Source organism: Zootoca vivipara, chromosome Z1 (assembly GCF_965207765.1).
Source record: "Zootoca vivipara chromosome Z1, rZooViv2.hap1.1, whole genome shotgun sequence".
NCBI lineage: Eukaryota > Metazoa > Chordata > Lepidosauria > Squamata > Lacertidae > Zootoca > Zootoca vivipara.
Genome location: NC_142583.1, coordinates 40,416,196 through 40,436,061, shown reverse-complemented (window position 1 = coordinate 40,436,061; position 19,866 = coordinate 40,416,196). Strand labels below are relative to the sequence as shown.

Below are 19,866 nucleotides of genomic sequence, written 5' to 3'. Positions count from 1 at the left end.
CCCGCAACAGGAGTGCTATCTTGAGGAAAGATATCTTGAGTCTGCACAATAGCTCAGTTGTCAAAATGGTGCAGTTGTTGCAGAGATACACTGTGTATCAAGGCCTTTTCAAAGACTTTCCAAGGTAGCTTCCAGTTAAAAACAAAAGCCTTATGGACTGCAAAAGCCTTATGGACAAGAGGCATATGTCTCTCCCTCTTCAACATCCCCTGTACTGTTTTGTCTGAGGGCAAAAAGCACATAAGCAAGGCCCCTCTGAAGTCATAAGCACAGGACTTGGCTTACAATGGTTGGATACCTGCACAATTGAGAGCAAGAGACTTGTGCGCCTCTTCCACAACACTGTCTATGTAAGATTTATTACATGTCCTTCACTACAAGGTTCCAGGGGAGGTTATACGAATATACGTAATAAGATACATGCAGGTCCCATTTTCAAAATGCTTGTTGTGCAAAAATTCACTTATCTTAACACTAGGAATTAGTACCCAAACCTCAATATACACTGCAGATTCTAAACAACTTGCGTTTGCCCACTTCCTTACTTGTTTATGCTTTGCTGGTTGGTGGTGGCCATTTGGGGGCAGAAACCATGCAGGGAGAGAGATCAGACAAATCAGGGTGGGTTTTTTTTTTTTGCTGTTTGGCTGCAGACATTTCAGGAAGAAACTATGGAGGAAGTGGGAGGAGATTGGACAAATCACAGATTAGAAACATTCTCACAGGAAATAATGGAAATTGTCAGGTTCTTATGCGACCACTTGCCTAATGAACAAATTCCAAGGAATGCCTTGTGTTCAAAAAGCAGACCTGCGGGTGAAATTCTAAAAACAAGTAAAATTGTTCCAAACGAAAGAAGAACAGTACAGAGTGAAACAAAATAAGTTGGGTCCCACAAAATACCTTAGCTGTTAAGTCACGGTAAAGAGTTGCATCTTCAGCGTACAGTGGAAGCTATACAACCAAGATACTAGATACACCTGTGTTGGAAGAAGTTCCACAACATAGGGGCCACTACAGAGAAAGCCCTTTTCCGGGCCACCATACCCTGCACAGCCAAGGATAGTGGAATTACCATGAGGCTCACTCTGCCAACCTGAGAGGGTTGGAGTGTCACCTCAACTAAGCACGTGAACAAGTTAGTTGGTGGAGTCGCTTATGCAAGTCACCTTTCACACCTGACATAATGGGAACAACAGTGCCCTGTCATCACAGAGGGTTGTTGTTTGGAGGACAAAGACTGTAAATCTATACAGCAGCATGTACAAAGTGCTAAATAACAATGATACAGGTTTATGTGGCACAACAGTAATCAAGTCATTAAAAACAATTGTATGTTGGCCTGTCATCCAGAGTAAAAAGCTTTTGGCATGTAGTTCTTGAATTCCCCCCCCCCCTTGTGTCCTCTCATTGGAGAAATGTCACTCTCAGATCTCGGTTACAAGAATGCATCTGTTTCCTTTAAAAGAAGGAAATGGAAAGAAACAAAAAAAAACAGAATAGATCTCAATTCCTCAAATAGCAAGAAAGCCCACAATTGCACATGCATTTTTCCATGAAAGAATTTAACTGTAAAAAATGCACTGTCCCCCCCTAAAAACCTCAGCTATAGTATTTAAAAAGAACTACAGCAAAGCAGCTCTCATATGCCAATCCCTTGTATTCAAAATGTCTTTTCTAAGTCATTATGTGCAGCATAGCCAACCATATTTCTGCTAGAACAAAAAAAAATCAAAAAAATCTGCATGACCTGCCAGTTAGGCCAATTGGTGACAAGGTGTCTGGTTTTTAAATCCAAAGCTATTTTGACATTGTCAGAGCTTCCAAGACAGCAGAGAAAGTCCCACAGTTCAGTGAGTTAACCTGATCAAAGGCACACACCCCACCAAGCGCTGCTAAAGTCAGCACAACCTCTTTTCATTTCAGTAGGGCCCATGTCAGGACTCTGCACAGCCCAAATTGGAAGGTATGGGTGTTGCACAACTATGATACTTCATGGAGTGTACCCTCCAGGCGCTATTTCAAGCACAAGCCAAATTAGATGTTTTAGTTAGCACAGAAGTCATGATTGTGCAGAAAGATTACCCTGCTTTGGCATGCCCTGCTTGGCCGACAAAGTATTTTTCACCAAGAGTAAGCTAACACGTGGGCAACTTAATGCTAATCAGGGCTTCAGCTATTGCAATACAAGCCTCTGCTCTGAAACATACTAGAGAAGCATGCTATGGGAGGCAAAGGAGATAGTTCTGCATGCCTCTGTGTGTGTGTGTGTGTGTGTGTGTGAGAGAGAGAGAGAGAGAGAGAGAGCACACACACATGCGCATGCACCCACCCACTTGCCTTCTTGAGACCCTTAAACTCACTTCTACAGCTTGCTCCCATGTAATCCCATCTTCGCCCAACAAACCCTCTAATACAGTGCTCTTATGCCACCACAGGACCATTTCTCCAATGAAGCAGCACCAACGGCAACTTCCTTTAAATAGGTAGGGAAGAGATGAGATGAGGCAGCTACCATCCAGCACTGTAATAATAGAATTAAGTGCATTCTTTCCCCAAGGAAGTCTGCACTCAAGCCTACACACTGTTACCAATGCAGGGCCAAACCAAAGGCCTAGCTCTTAGGGACAGTGCTGACATCAGCACTTGCTGCCTAAAATATCTAGGCTAGTCCAAGGAAAAATCACACATTTAAAGTGGTACAGCATCTTTAGTTAGCATTTTTATATGCTAACATTTCAATGCATGGCAGACTCTACCCCTGCGATTTAGAGTAACCTAACCAAGTTGGCAGATCCCACTCTAAGCCCTGTTCATGTAACAATAAACATGTCAGAACCAGCTAAGAACTTGAGCTAAGGCAATGTAAGCCATTTTCCATATTTCCTAATGTCTGGATCTTTCTTGGTTCATTTTTAGCATCTTCTCAAGAGGGAGGGATATATAAAATAATGGGAAGCGAGACACAGGACAAGACGACAGAAATACCACCTAAAGATTTCCAGGGAGATGTATACTAAAGCTTAGGAAATGCTCCAAAATCTTATCCTGAGGCAGATGGCTAGGAGTGTCATAGACAAGTACCAGAAGAGGGAGGAGTTTCTAATTCAATTAATGAAAATAATAAGAAAAGGACCCAATGATATTTTAACTTAGGAATGAAAGAGGATTTCCCATAAGAGGCACAACCATGAATGCAAGAGAGCCCCCAAGGCCCCATAATGATGAGCTAGTGAAGCAAAGCACCACAGTAGTAACCTCAGATTGGAGGAAAGGGTTTCATTCTTCTGTGGTCATATAAACAGCATGCTATTAAGCAAGGCAGTGACCACCAGCAAAACATAACAGGACATCTCTACAAGCATGAGAGAAAATCAACAGTTGAGGATAAGCAAATGAGAAACAGCTTTGTTACAATTAAGGTCCTTGTTGCTCACAGTTGTGATTATTTAGATGTGGTGGCAGTACGTGGAGTGATGTACACAGTATAGGTAGCAGCTGTCTTGCACAAAACCAGAAGGATAGGGAGCTGGCAAAGCAAGCCAGCGCTAGCCCTGCCATTAGGCAGAGTGAGGCAGCTACCTCAGACAGGAAATGCTGGGAGCAGGGAGTAGGGGTGAGGTGTTCAGAGGACAGAACCGTGTGTGCCACATGACCTGCCCTAAGCCATTTAAATGAGCCTGCTGCCATTCAGTGTGATGGAGGACGCTGCCCTATTGCCAGCACTTAAGTAAAATTCAGCTGCTATTTTGCTTGGCTCCTTTATAAAGCAATTGGGAGGGGGAGTCAACTTGTATTTCATAAAACATCTGATAAAAACCAACCCCTTTTCAATAATGCAGTTTCAGCTGTGTAAGTGACACCAAAAGTCAGTGGGCAGGGACAGGCAGGGAACCACTGCAAAATGGAGTAACTTGTTAATAAGCACAATAGTGTCATATTTCCACCTTCAAAGGTGCTTTGCTGATGGAACCTTGCCCATCATCTGATGATTAGGATATATTGGTATGCAACCTTATGTCAGACTACTGGTCCAGCTAAGCCCAAGTACACAGGGATTCCCAAGTACACCAAGGATTCCCAGTCTGCTGCCCTCCAGTTATTGCTAGACTGTAATTCCCATTACAGTACCTGATCATTGGCCAGTAGTAGCAGTAGTTCAACAACTTCTGGAAGACACCACATATGCTGCCCTTAGACTACAACTTTGCTGATAGGAAGTGGTAATCCAAAAGGGCACCAAGTTGGAGGAGGACTATTTTAGTATATCAGCATCTCTCCAAGGTTCCAGGAAAAGGGCCCTTCTATGCCCATGATCCAGAATCCTTTAATTGCAGGTGCCAGAATCAGAACCTGGCATTTATTTGCATGCAATCTTTGACAAACCTTCTCTATTGTTCAAAGCTGTGAATATTATGCATCCATAATTTTATTATGATGTTTAACAGCACACACATACAGTATATCACTACATTTTTGTCGCCAAATGAGGGCTTTTGAATATGATTTTTTATTTGTCTCAGTCTTTCCTTGTATGCAATGCAGGAAGCAATATATGCATATTTTCACAATGTTATTTACCGTAACTGTAGCACAGAAAGCAAAGCACTTAAGCTTCACATTTAAAAAGAAAACCCTGATGTTTAAAAGTGGACTGTCATCAGGGCACTTAACACTGACCTTCCTGTGTCCACACCTACCTCACTCACTGTTTTCAAGAGATCACTTATCCAAGCTACTGTTCACTGTACCAATCTGGACTTTTGGGAGAGTATTCAAGCATCAACCTAATGCAATCCTCCTGAGGGGTGTGTGTGAGTGAAATAAAACTTTGTATCTACAAATAAACTACTCATTTTCACTTTTTTTAATCTAAAGAGTATTTATTTTATTCTTCACTGCCTCCAAGAAATAACACTGGGGGAAAACCCAGAGAGGGGTACATACAGCGATTGTGGTAAAGCAGAAGTGAATACCGTGAATGAGGGACAAAAGTAGAACTGTCTAAGCAAAGGCAATTAAACTAAAATACCTGCAGAAGGCATATCCTTACTTCTTTGAGTTTTAAACTGAGAAAGTCCCTTGGAATTCTAACAGATTTTGTCTCAAATACAGACTAGCAAGAATGAACAGGAAGACTACAATACACAACTTTCACTACAGAATGCTGTACACACCTGTTGTCAAAACCCTTCCCTCAAAACCCCCTTAAACCATAGTGTCCCATTTGCTTGCTTGGTGAGCTTGCCTGTGGAGATGGACATAAGATATTTTCCTTTATCCAGTCTTTATTGTATGTCTGGTATGTCTGAGTATCAGCACGATAAACAAGGCAGCTGAGGTGAGCCAAGTCATCAATGAAATCAAATGACTGGCTAATATCATATGTAATAATTGAAGGCTTGTTAGGATTCATTCTCTTCAGATGCTCTTCATACATTTTACAGGCACCTTCCATGCATTCATTCACAGACACATAATCATCCTAAGTTCTGCCTTCTGGTCGTTTGGTAGCTTGAACAAGCAAAATTGTGTGAGGCACGGCGACTCGTTCCGTTCGGCTCAGAAGCGAAGCACAAAACTCAACGACTTCTCTACCACAACGCACCGCGACCATCAGAAAGCACTACTATAAACTGCTCATTTTAAAGCAATGCTAGTTGAAACTGAAGTATGTTGATTCTCTGACCTCACTGAACAAGTTTGTTATGAGGTTTAAAGCACCACAGAAGAACCTGTAATCATACAGCATTCTTGTCCTCACTCAGGGTTTCCCCTGCTACAAGCACCTAGGGTAGAACAACCTGAACTCAAAGAAGAGGATGATGGGCAAAACCAAACACCTGATGAAGTACTTTCATCAGGCCCTCTGACTGGACCACTTGAGCATCCTTATGTATATCAACTTGACAATCACTTCCTAATTCTTCTGATTAAGAGGGCTTAAAAAAAAACCTCATATAGCATTTTTAATGTGCTACGGGCTTTAACAACCTTGTTTCATTCATCCCACAACCACAGTGGGAGAAGAATGGTGCTCAGTAAGCAAGGGAACCAGCTATAGAAGGCAGAAGGGGATTCAGCCCTCTCAATATTTCGAGGCAGGGTGTTGAGACCCCACCCAATATTGAGGGAATTCCCATCCCCCGCCGCCCCTGGGCGAACACCAGCACACCAGGGAGAAGGCTTGGAGAGCAATTTTCACCCTCCGCACCCCATGCCACAATTGGCAGAGTGTCTCAGAAGGTGCCCACACCTCCTGGCAGGCGTGGCCTGATAGGGGTGGGGCGCCGCACATGTGATTTCATGCACACATGACAGCCCCCAGGTGTTGGGCCCAACTCTGTGTGCCTGCCAGTAAGTCAATGTCAGAGGTGCAATTTGGATCCAGCTTTCCCAGGTGTGTGTCCATCTGTCCACTTGTGGTTTCAAGGCAGCAGCAGCAGCAACAACAACCTGTAGAGCAATGTATCTTCCCCACAAAGCCTTCCACCCTATAAATCCAGTTTGCTCTTCAGGACTAAATATAGATGATGGTGACATCAGCAAAACAAGATGGCACCTTAGCCTGTTGCTCTTTAACATTTAGAAATTAGGCACATTGTTGATGTCTAAACACAACACAGCACTTGAATTTCTGCTGCCCCAAATAATTTGCAATGCATAAGACACTTTCCAGCTTCCTCACTTATTCCAGTGGAGAAGTTGCAGAGCTCTAGGAACGCAAAGCTGCAACACAGAAGCGGAGCTCTGTTTCACTGCAAAAGTGTTTGTAACTGTAGTTTAACTCAAATATACAGTATGCCCAGTAAGACTCTAGATGTACAATGTATCTATGTACAATGTATCTATTTCATTCCCTGCAGGTAATGCAATTGTTTCTCCTTCACTGTTTTTTGTTTTCCTACCTTTGCCATGTAATTGGTAAGGAATAATAGTATTACAGGTCACCCCAATGTCTGCCGAGTGGGAACAAGATTCCAGGGTCTTTGCACTCTACCAGGGTTTGTGCTCCTTTGGAATGAGGCATGGCAGAGACTGCAGTGTCTTTAATATGGTTTGTTTACACATATTTACACCTGAGTTTAGGGGGAGAGAGTGTAGACCACAGGGGCACAGTATGGGGAGCTGTGGCCCTGAGCGTGAACCAGACAGGATGGCTCGGTGCTTCCCTCCGCCCACTGAGGGCCGTGCCAACTGATAGGGTCCCCCCTGTGTAGGCAGGCAGGCAGGGGGCTCAGCTTAGGCCCACGTGACTCTAGTGGGGTTGTTCTAGTGTCATTGGCTAGGCTGGCACCCACACCTACACCCCGCCCAGCGCATGCCTGCCCCAGGCACCGGCAACCAATGCTATGCAACTGGTAGAACATTATACCTCAATAGTGTCTTTTGTTGCTCTCCTCATAGCTTCAGCCCGCTTGAGTCCAGTCTCTCAGTGCTGCCTCTCCTAACCAGCCCCACATAATGTCCTGCCCCTCTCTTCTTCTCAAAGACCCTTGCTCCAAAAGCACCTCAAGCCTGGTGTAAAAGGGCATCTTTTTTTTCCTGTGGTGACATCATGCCCCTCTGTAACCCTGGCAACTTTCCCCTCCCAACTCTGCTATTGTCTTTTGCTAACTAACACACAGCTAGGGGAGGAACTCCACCCTGCTCCTTGTCTGACATTGAATGTGCCACCTTTTCTCAGGGTAATGACTGCCATCACCCGTCTTTGTTCTTTCATGGCACCTGTCAGCTGATCTCCTGAACAGGAGAACAGGCTCAGCCTGTATTCTTACACTGCACATGCCATGTTCCCTTAATACTCCAAATATTAATTACATCCTACCTTTTGCTAAATCAATAATTTAGGGGGATCTGGGCCCTCCCTCACACATTCAGAACAATAATTTCATCTTCCTGGGGGCTCATATCAAAGTAACTCCAGTAGCAGACACTAGGGTCACTATAAAAAGTCTTTTTATTAACATATGCAACCTTTTCAGGATTCCTTGACTCTATCCACCTGATAGTGACAGAGTACACATGACTCTGTATTTTATTTATTTAGGCAGAAATTGCATTTTCATTTCCCTTCCTTTCAATCTTTTAATTAAATCTTTCAGGAAACAAAAACAAAAAGTTGTGGATGTCTGCATTTCCACCCCCGAACGAGCATCTTAGGTTCTAGGACACAGAGTGCATTGCACATTCTGATCAGGCCATTTCCATTGTACTTAGAGGAGTGGGGAGTTTAAAATTCATGAATGTTGCAAGGGCACAGACAGCGCGTCCACATTGTACAGCCTTTAACATGTGCGGAACTCTGTGATCATAGCAGCATGTGAGGTGGCAGTTTAATGATCTGCAGCTATAGCATTTATTCAAAGCTTTATGGGGGAGGCATAATTATGTAATAAAAATCCTGTTTCCCTAGTATTCTCCCCCTTCCAAATGAATAATATATTCCGCTGCAGTGGGACTTTTTAGGCATGCCAGTGGCTAACCCCCTTTGCATTATGCTTGCTGTCAACTTCCTTCAGCAGGAGAAAGCCACAGATCACACCTCCTGTGCAAGCAGTTCTTTAACCTGTGTGTGTGTGCGCGCACACACCTTTAACATTGATTTTATTTTATTTTTGATATACTGGACAAGTTTTCTGATATACCAAATTTGCACAAAAGAGGCACACACAGGCACACACATGTGTGTGATTCCAGTCCAAGAAGCCCGAGGTCAGTAGCATTTATGCATGGTGACAGTTTTGAAGATACTGCAGCAGGTAGATAAAGGAGCAAGCCCCGTACCATCAAAATAAATAAATACGTTATAATTATAATACACATCATGCACAACCCCAATTAAAGTACACATATACTTAGCTTTAATGCCGTAGATCCAGCTAGTACAAGACTGAAGGAGGAAATTAAATGGTCTGCCCAGGGCAGTTCAATGTTTAGTACAGCAATTATGTTAACTTGAGAAATTTTTGTGAAATCAGGATTTTTATGGGAAGGATGTGCAGTGGGAAATAAAATGCTGAGAGAATGTAATGCAATAGACAGTGGACAAAAATGTGGAAAACATTTCATGCTAAGAAATAGAAAATTAGAAAGCTGAAGCTTGTGAATGCCCCCCACCCCCACCACTCCGGCCGCATGCTTTAAGGTTGCATGGAGCCAAAGGAATGTATCTCTAGGAAGACAAGGAGGAAAACTGGATAGAACAAGTTTTGGGCAGTGTTGCAGCTTGTGGAGGGTGGAGAGCAGCAGTTTCAGTTACAAATTCAAGCAGCAGCAGCAGCAAACCCATTGCTTTTACTCTGTGTGGCAAAAAGACTCAGTGTGGAGGAGTTAACCAGAGGCTGAGGGGGACTGAGGAAACCACAACAGCAAACAATATTTTTAGTTTCTCAGCAGATGCATTGAAGGATTGTACATTCATGTTTACACAGAACAGGATAACGTGCCAAACTTTTGGCATGGCCAAAAGAGGCTGACATGGAAGGCAGATCAAGCTAAAACCTGAAGCGCATATTAATTGCAGTAACTGCTGAAACTGCAGCTGCTGGAATTTCTACATTCCTTGTAGGCTCTTAAGCAATTGTATGACTATAAGCCTCCTGGAATTAACTCACGTGGTGCATTAAAATAAATCTCCAATGGGTTTTTGGAAAGGATGGAAAACACTACCTCCTATGATCTCATCTGTCTACAAACCCAACACTCCATCTCGAGCACAACAGCACTGAGATTGAGGCTACAGCATCTGTAGAATGACAACGACCCATTTCCGATGTCATGTTCTAATCCATTTGGAACATCTTGCAGGCTCAACGGATCTCATCCTGTGTTTCTAGTTCCATGAAATCAAGTTTGCTGTGATGCCAGAACTGGGCAAACTATACCAGTAGTTAGCACTAACCTCTAAATCAGGCACCCCCAAACTTCTGCCCTCTAGATGTTTTGGACTACAATTCCCATCTTCCCCGACCACTGGTCCTGCTAGCTAGGGATCATGGGAGTTGTAGGCCAAAACATCTGGAGGGCCACAGTTTGGGGATGCCTGCTCTAAATCATAATTTAAAGCAGGTCTACAAAGCATGCTTTGAAAGCTAGTGCTAACAATTACCTGATTCCTGATGGCACAGCATGTAGAACTGGACAGGGGGGAAAACCTGTATATAAGAAGGAAGGTATCAACCAACTGTTTGCTTCCAATAGAGCATGGGTAGGCATACTAAGGTCCGGGGGCCAGATCCGGCCCAATCGCCTTCTAAATCCGGCCCGCGAATGGTCTGGGAATCAGCATGTTTTTACATGAGTAGAATGTGTCCTTTTATTTAAAATGCATCTCTGGGTTATTTGTGGGGCCTGCCTGGTGTTTTTACATGAGTAAAATGTGTGCTTTTATTTAAAATGCATCTCTGGGTTATTTGTGGGGCATGGGAATTCATTCATTCCCCCACCGCTAATATAGTCCGGCCCCCCACAAGGTCTGAGGGACAGTGGATCAGCCCCCTGCTGAAAAAGTTTGCTGGCCCCTGCAATAGAGCCTCTAAACTGAGTCTACAGCCAGGGCAGGGTTGATAATCTCAGAGGTAGGGCCTGAACATAAACTTGACAGAAACAGAGAAAACAAAAGCGAAAGCAAAGTTTTGGAAAGGGGAATATTTATGTAAAACAGCATAGTTTGTTCTCATGGCTTCTATGAATCAATTTACCCCATTATACTGTTAGTTAAGACAGTAATTTAACATCTAGAGTTATGTTCATTATAGCTCTCTGAGCTGCTAAGAACTGGACTGGACAATTTATCCAAACATATAATTTGGACACCAGTATACACCAAGCGAGAGGGGGAGAGGGAGAGGGAGAGAAGCAGTTCCCTTCATTTCCTTATAGTATTTGACACTGTGTGTCAAAGCTATTGTTGCATCACTTCAGCTGTCCTGTGCACATTCCTTACTAATGGGTTTAACAGCTAAGGAACTAGTCCTTCTGCCAATAAAAATATAGGGCTGTGTTTCACTTTTATGTCGATCAGTATCTAACTTTTTATAAGTGACTTGGCAACTATCTATTATGAGCAGTCACTAAACATGCTTTTCAGCATGTAAGGTGCTTTCTGACATATACTAAAGCATCCTCATCACTCAAGTCTACTTGACTCATGTTTGTGGGTGTGCAAACATGCCATCTATGCCAGCCTTCCCAAAGCTGGTGCTCTCCGGGATGTTTTGGACTACAACATCCATCAATCTCAGCCAACACAACTCTAGTCCAAAACACCTGTATGATGCTAAGTTGGGAAAAGCTGATCAATGGACTCACTAGTTTCCAGGGCAGTAAGAGGCAACATGGTTAAAATGGTGACTCCATTGATGCTTGACAGGAAGTTTCCAGAGTAGGTTCTGCTTTCAATTACACTGGCTTAACTCTAAAATAATATCCAGCAATGCCAGGGGGTAAATTTAAAATTAGTGATGAAAAGGTCTTAGTCCCACTGCTTCCTTCGGTTGACTTCACGCACCATTTTCACAATGCACACCAGAATATGAAATGGCATAAGAAAAGCAGCAGTACTTTGAAATACAATATGAGTGAAGAGGCATATAAATGCTTCAAATGCCCCCCCCCCGGACACTTAGTTCTGTCCAGTCCCAACGTACATATGATGTTGAATTTTCTATTAATTTTCCTTGTTTCATCCCAAGTCAAAGGCTGAAATATCTGACAAAGCTTATCTCCAGTCCCCCCCCCCAATCTGCTTAAGCTTTGTGTTAACTCTTAACCTATCAACCTATCAACTTAACTATTCCATCAAATCCAAAACACATTACATTGAAGTAACTCTAATTGATTTTAGTGAAATACCCACTTTTGGAAATGTCTTTAAGTCTGCAGCCTATCCCCATTCCTAATTTCAGTGCTTTTCAGAATACTTTTAGCCAACACTCGGAAACATGTTTGTGTGCTTACAGGTGAAACTCGGAAATTTAGAATATTGTCGAAAAGTGCATTTATTTCAGTAATGCAACTTAAAAGGTGAAACCAATATATGAGATAGATGCATGACATGAAAAGCAAGATATGTCAAGCCTTTATTTGTTGTAATTGTAATTATTTGTTGTTAGGCGGGTCAATTATAAATGGAATGTAATTAATGAAATGTAATAGCAATGTATATTTTTGTTTATTTTTGTATTATTGTAATTACTGGGTATTTGTTTTATTACTGTGGAATTTCCAAAAGAAAGAATTTGTAAAAATAAAAATAAAAAATAATAAGTTGCATTACTGAAATAAATGCGCTTTTCGATGATATTCTAATTTTCCGAGTTTCACCTGTATATACAATGAACTTAAACTACTGTACTGGGAAGACTCCAGATTCTCCAGGGTGAAAGAAGTAACTGAACACACACACACACACACACAATAAACCTACAAATCTAAACACTGACTTCATAATATTGAGGGATTCAGCCAAGTGGCTCCTTTTCTAAGGGCAAAACTGCAGCTTTGAAATACAGTGCACACAATACCACACTTCCTTACTTGCATGTCGATGACCCGTCACCCGCGTGTAGTAAATAAGGCACAAGGACATGTGATTTTAGGTTAATGGGTAAATTAAGGCCACAACTTTATTGGTTATAGCATGTGAGTGGTATTGGCTTAGGCACTGGATGGGAACGCAACACGTGACCCCACCGACCGGTGTGGAGACACTTAAAGGTTAACAAACAGTGGGAGGAGCTTGTTGATGCAAATACAACTGGAAGCTTCCCCTGACGTCACCGGAGGTCATGCCATGTCCCTAACCCCAATAGGGCATCGGACAGGATCCACGACCGCCAGATCCCCTAAACGGGATAACCTGACCTCTGACACACAACACAGATACATCACATATTGAATCATCCAATGCCTAACCGCCAATACCAAAAGTTGTGGCGAATTGCTATGAGGTAGGTGAAAAAACCAAGAGGCCTGTGCCAATTTGCCAAATGGATAAAAAAAAACTCCTACCAGGCCCCTTGGGCAACCAAGGTGACCAAGCGAAGTCCACAGCAAGGTCAAAGCAAAGCAACACCTAAAGGGAGGGAGGGCGGGTGATCCGATGAGGGCAGGAAGCAAAGAGACAGATCCCCCCCCCGCTGCAGCCATTTAAATGGAGCCAGACTCCGCCCCCCAGCTAGCCCTATTGGCCGGCTGAGGAGTATGATGCGGTGGGGAGGAGGGGATAATGTGGCACAGGGAGGAGAGGAGATGAGGAAAGGCGAGTACCGGTATGTCAATTATTCTGTCTGGAAATGGTTAACACCAAACACTAGCCCATCTTATTTCATTCCAGTTCATTATTATTATTATTTTGCAAACTTGAAGGAAAAGCACCACTTCATGAGACCCAAACACTGAGGTACAGAAGCTGGACCAGGAAGAATCTATGAACTCCCCGCTCCCCAACTTAATAACTGAAGTGTATCATCACTGAATGTTCTTCTGTAATGGAGCCAAAATATGGCTACTTCCATTTCCCACACCCAAGCAGGGTTCTGTCTGCAGAAGAACTGCACATTCCACTCCAAACATTTCTCCAAATCAAACAGCACCATTAAATGTGAAAAGTGAGATCAATGGCAATGCTGCAAGCCCAGCTAACTTACACAATTTCATTTGTTTTTTAAAGACACAGTGTAAATGTCTAATACAATTTGCTGGATGAAGATGCAAAACAAAATGGAAAGCTACAGAATATATTGGTTTCTTGGGTTGCATTGGCCAGGTCCACACATCACAGCAAGTCATACATTATGTCTTACTGTGTATGAGCAAAATCATGCCTGCTTCAGTCCTCCCCAATTGTACAGGGAGGAACTGCTGGTTACACAGAGAGTCTTAACCATACCTAGACAGTAGGATATGCTGTGAAATTATTATTGATTATTATGCTGTAAATGTTTCTGTGCATAACATTCTGTGCTATTCAGAGAATCCAGATCTGATTGAGAAATGAGTACAGACAGAATGTGAGTCTATAAAATATTTTTGTAGAACATTAGGATTTGCTGAAGACCCAAATGTCACTGTGGTTCACCAATTTCCTTTAGTCCTTTAAGATGTGGCTTCATTTTAGGAGAATATTTTTAATGTTTACAGGGTTATTTCATTTGGGGGGTAATAGACAATGCAGACAACGGAGTTCAACTATCCCAGCTTGTATTTAAGCACTAGCCTGGTAGCTACAAGGGAAAAGAAGCTGTGTAAGAACATCCTGTTCTCAGTGGCCAGACAGATGCCAGGAGCTGAGTGAAACAGCACCTCTCTCCATTGGCAATTCCCAGAAATTGGTATTCAAAGCATACAGATTTCAACAATGGAGGCAAAACACAGCCATCATGCAGGTGGCTGCATTAAATTCCATGTAGGCAACTGAAGGGATTGGCAGAAGAGGGATGCAGTACTCAACCCCACCTCTGTGCCCAGCAGACTTTCAGAACAGACTGAATTCCCACCTCTCTTCTGCCAAACTCTAGCAGACTTGTCTGACCGCATTCATTTATATTGCAGCCTATTGACTTTAGTGAGCTCATTTACAAAAAGGTGCACTATTATTATTATTATTATTATTATTATTATTATTATTATTATTAATAATAATATCCAGATTTGCTTAAATTGTGTAAAATGGTTGCCTGTTTGTTTCCTGAGCCAAATTCAGTGTTAGGGACTTGCTTCTACAGACTGAGATAACTTAGGAGTCAAATACTCGAAGGAACACCTCTCCCTTTACCTGCCTGACCATGACTTGAAATCTTCTAAGGGAGTTGACTCTTTTCCACACCTCATTGTTAGGGAAAGTGCATTATGTGGTGATTCAAGAGAGGGCCTTCTTGGTGGTGGTGCCCTCTCATTAGCAGTATGCCAGGTCCTGACATTGCTATCACTTTGGCACCTGGTCAAGACTTGTCTATTTGTGCAGGCATTTGAAGAGCTTTACTCTTTGACCAGCTCTGCTGCAGTGTGTTCTGTTTTTAGCAGATTCTATTTTGATTGTTTTTATTGTTATGTTTATATCATGTATTGCACACCCTGCTCTGGGATCTATATAAACGAAGGGCAGGCCATAAATATTTTAAGGAACAACATAAATAAAATATTGTTGTGGCTCTTTGACTAAACCTCTCCCCCCACCCCTGCCCCAATCCACTGTAGCAATGAATCCCACAGATCATCAGCAGCCTCTCCCCTCAAATTTTATATATAAATATTTTTCCCTTTCAGGTTACTGGATCAACTAGATAAACTTCTTGTCTCAGTGCAAGTGCTATGAATTATCACGCCCTAATGTTTTGTTTTATGCTGCACCCAATCAATTTTCTGACTGCTCCGTTCCACACAGCAATTCTAGCCCTCTAATCCTGCCGACTCCTAAAAGGCTCTTCTTCCTGAACTTCACAGCCACTGTGGTGTTAAATGCACAGCCAGAATCTGGGTCTACGTTTCCTCCCCAAAGGCTAGTGTTTAATAATTAATACAATGGCCTCCGATTCCACATTCTGAATTGAGCATATGGGAAGGAAGCCTCATTCAGACCTCCTCACAAGTTTTAATTTTCCTCAGCATAAAGTATTCCCTGTGCATGCAGAGCTCCCAAATAAGAACAGCCATTATTTGTTTGTTTAAGTTACAGGTAGGTAGCCGTGTTGGTCTGGATCGAAGTAAAATAAAAAAAATTCCTTCAGTAGCACCTTAAAGACCAACTAAGTTTTTATTTTGGTATGAGCTTTCGTGTGCATGCACACTTCTTCAGATAGGAAGTATCTGAAGAAGTGTGCATGCACACGAAAGCTCATACCAAAATAAAAACTTAGTTGGTCTTTAAGGTGCTACTGAAGGAATTTTTTTTATTTTGTTTGTTTAAAACATTTTACCTTGCTCTTTAGCCAAGAAAGGCTCCCAGAGTGGGTTACAATAGCCATAATAAGACAGCCCTTCCATTCATGACACAAAAGGAAAAAGGATGACGATAGTGGACGGAGACACACCAGCTCTAAGTTACCAGTACATTTTCAGAAGCCTTCTCCCCAACATACAAGAGCATTCAAACATGCAGTTGTCTCCTACATTCTGAAAAGGTCATTGCATCAGCATAAAAATTACTGGTTTTATTTCCTGAAGCATCCACTGAGTTGGGTGCTTTACTCAGTTTACAAATAAGAGCAAATCTTTATGGCATCACTGTCACTACTAAGCAGTGATTTAGCAGTAACAAAGAGTACTAAATACGGTGGTGACTGACAGTCACTGGGAGGAAGGCAGGGAGACTAACAGTAGGGGGAGCCAAAGTCAATGACAGGCTGAGGCAACTAATTCTGCTTTTGTTGCCATACTTTTTCATACTTCAACATGGGCAACGCTCAGGTTACATTCACACCATACTTTTAAAACACTATGATTCTACTAAATGGTAATGGCTTCCGCCAGAGAATTCTGGGAGCTCTCATTTGTTAAGGCACTGGAAGATGGTAGGGCACCTCTATTCCCCTTCCAGAGCTACAATTCTCTGAGTGGTTTAACAATCCCTCTTCACAGGGAACTCTGTGAATTGAAGCTCTGTAAGAGGAACAGGGGTCTGTAAGAAGACCCAGGTGACGCTGTGGGTTAAACCACAGAGTTTAGGGCTTGCTGATCAGAAGGTCGGCGGTTCGAATCCCTGCAACGGGGTGAGCTCCCGTTGCTCGGTCCCAGCTCCTGCCCACCTAGCAATTCAAAAGCAAATCAAAGTGCAAGTAGATAAATAGGGACCGCCCCAGCGGGAAGGTAAACGGCATTTCCATGCGCTGCTCTGGTTTGCCAGAAGCAGCTTTGTCATGCTGGCCACATGACCCGGAAGCTGTCTGTGGACAAACGCCAGCTCCCTCAGCCTATAGAGCAAGATGAGCGCCGCAACCCCAGAGTCGGACATGACTGGACCTGATGGTCAGGGGCCCCTTTACCTTTAAGAAGAACAGGGGTCTTCTACCAACTTTCAATGCTCTTAACCAACTACAGCTCCCAGAAATCTTGGGGGGGGGGGAACCACAACTATTTGAAGTGGCATCATACTACCTGTACTTTAAATGTATGAATGTGGTCTTAGATTAAAGAGGACGTTGACAGTCACTGCCACTCCATGAACTGATAGTAAGTTAGAAGGCAGGCGGATGGGGGCTCACTGGGGGCAGACGGAGTTTGGTGGGGCAGGACCCCATTCATCCAAATGGACCAGACTCCACTGCAGATAAAAGGTTCTCCAGGAACCCAGAAAGATGCAGAGAAGAGGTCTAAGTAGAGTGTGGTTCTATTAAAAACAACTTTGACATCAGGACTCAAAGCAAGGCCTGCCAAAACCTTTCATGGCTGTCAGGCAGGAAGTGAGAACTTGAGTCCTAAGCAAAACCTGGGCTTGGAATGGCTCCAGATTCTGGTATGCTAGACTGGCTAGAAGAACATGGACTGGGCTCTGTGCATATTGTGGAGATAATAAGAGAGCTTGCCATTGAGGCAGACAAGCCGCAGTGTGGGCAAGAGTTCAGGGAATGTTGGGAATGGAGTGTGTGTAATCTTCAGGCCCCCAGGAAAGTGCAGAAAAGCAAAGTATGGTTTTATTAAAATAACTTAAGAAACAAGTACTCAGACCAGGGGTTCAGTTCAAGAGTCTTGTTCCCTTCTAAGTAAAATTCAAGTGGGGCACATGCCTATGGTAGGCATGGATGATCTTACTGGTTTGTTGGTTTGTTTTTAAAGCTCCCAGGACTCTTTTTGGTTAAAGAGTGGGGCATAAGTACCGTACTTTTAAAGAAGACAACACACACATCCTTCTGCAGGCCCCAACACAGATGGAATGGCCAGGGGTGGGGAAAATGGGGCCACGCCTGCAATCTGTATCGCCCAAAACTGTTCATTTAATACTCCACAACAAGATTCCATTTTAACTTGCTACTGCCAGGGTTCCTTCAGCTGAACAGTCATTCAAAACATACAGCCTTAGGGAGGTGTCTAATGTTACTCATACTCCGAGTACAGTACATCCACCGAAACCAAGAAAATCCACTGCTTTCAGTGGGCCTACTCCAAATATTACTTGATTGGACGTCACCTTTAGTTTCTGTGTGAAGTACCAACTTTCTCCATCTACTTCCCTTCTGCCCACCCAGAAGTACTGCAATGTGTTCTACAGACATGAAATACCTAATAAAAAAGAAAAAATATGATAAACAAGTATAAGACTTAGGAATAAAACAAGGGAAAGCAAAAGCCCTTTTCGCAACCCTACTTCATGCTAAAGCTGAACCAGAGGAGAAACTATGTGAGCCACGTTAACCAAATAATTAAAAAAAAAGCCCTCCAATTAAAGTGTTACAGTTCCTTTAAATCCCAGAACAAACGGTGCTGCTGCTCATGATCCTGGAGGATGCAGCGCAATAATTGTCACTTAGCCACTTAACTCCCTGCTGCATGGCTCAGTCACTCATTGTGGTTTATCTCTCAGCCAATTACTGCTGTCATTTGCATTTCAATGTGTACCATCAGGAGCCAGGGCAGAGGCAACAGCAGAACAGGAAATGGAAGCTCAGCAACTGGTTATTTGGGTTTGATTCAGACAACAATTTTGTGATTGGGGGACAGAGGTGTGCTCTCTAGAAATGAATTTGCCTTTGTTGTGCCTCCAGCTTCCTTTCAGGCAGTCTCTGGGGTTGAGCAGTCAAATTTGTGGCGGAATGAAGCAATACAGGTTAAGTTTAGCTGTAAACCTGCTGAAGCCAATGGAAAATCATCTAAGGCTACAAATCCAAGGCACATTTTCATGGTAGTAAAACCCACTGAACTCAGTGGGATTTATTTCAAAGTAGGCATGCATAAGATTGCCCTGGAAGACTGAAGTAGTTGAAAACTGTTCTCAAATAAAAATAAAATGATGGGCTGCGTGTTCACATAACATTATCCTCATATGTTCCTTCCAATGAGCTCAGGGTAGTTAGTGTACAAGACAATGTCGTGTCTCAACAACCCCATGAAATATGTTGGGCTGAGAGGGAGTGACCTGCCATGGTCACTCAATGAATTTCATGGCCAAATGTCTCCTCTGCCCAAGTCCAAAAAACTAACTTCTACACAGGCTCATGCTTATTTATTTCATAAAATTTATACAGTATGCTGCTTGATTATAGGAAACCCCACATACTTGGGGAGCAATTTATGATACGACAGTGCTTTTATTCCTCTTTGTGTATTGTCATTCAACATTTAAATTGGCTCCCACCATACATGAATATAGTATCAGTAGTCCATTTTTTAGTTACATGAGCCTATTTCTCTTTTTATTTAAGTAATTTAAATGTAAGAATTTGTACTTTTAAATGTGCAAGCTGAAATTCACGCTAGCCCACTAGGCACAAATACAACCTGGAACACTGCTCTTAAAGCTTCTGCATTCACAAGGTAGCACACAGCTAAAATTTACTGCCAAATTCCAGACATCTCTGTAAACAGCCCAGATGATTCACAATATTTAGTGTTTAGGGACCAGATTCTTCTTTTACCTAGTTGACAGAAGGAACATTAATCTTCTCCTGCATCTATCAGCAAGCTCACAATGACATTCCATCACGATGTGGTCTAGCAGCAACAAACCAAAGGGAAGGGAGGCACCTACCTATACTAGTGGCATTTCAATGTATTTTTCTCTGTTACAAAAAAACAAATTGGCTATCCAATTTATGCAGTCAACATGAACCAGATGCTATACAGAACCATCCAATTTAATGGTATCGGGTCCATTTCTTTGGCTTGGTTCATTAATGATTAGGACAATTCATTTGGAGATACAGGCATTAT

The 19,866-nt window shown here is 42.7% G+C and overlaps 1 protein-coding gene and 1 pseudogene across 1 annotated transcript in view; both read right to left on the bottom strand.

The window, feature by feature from the left end:
* The window catches only part of MAML3 (mastermind like transcriptional coactivator 3), a 290,816-nt gene that overhangs the window by 230,876 nt on the left and 40,074 nt on the right, over positions 1-19,866 (bottom strand). The gene's annotated exons all lie outside the window — the stretch shown is intronic.
* Positions 5,084-5,762, bottom strand: LOC148687353 (enhancer of rudimentary homolog pseudogene; annotated as a pseudogene).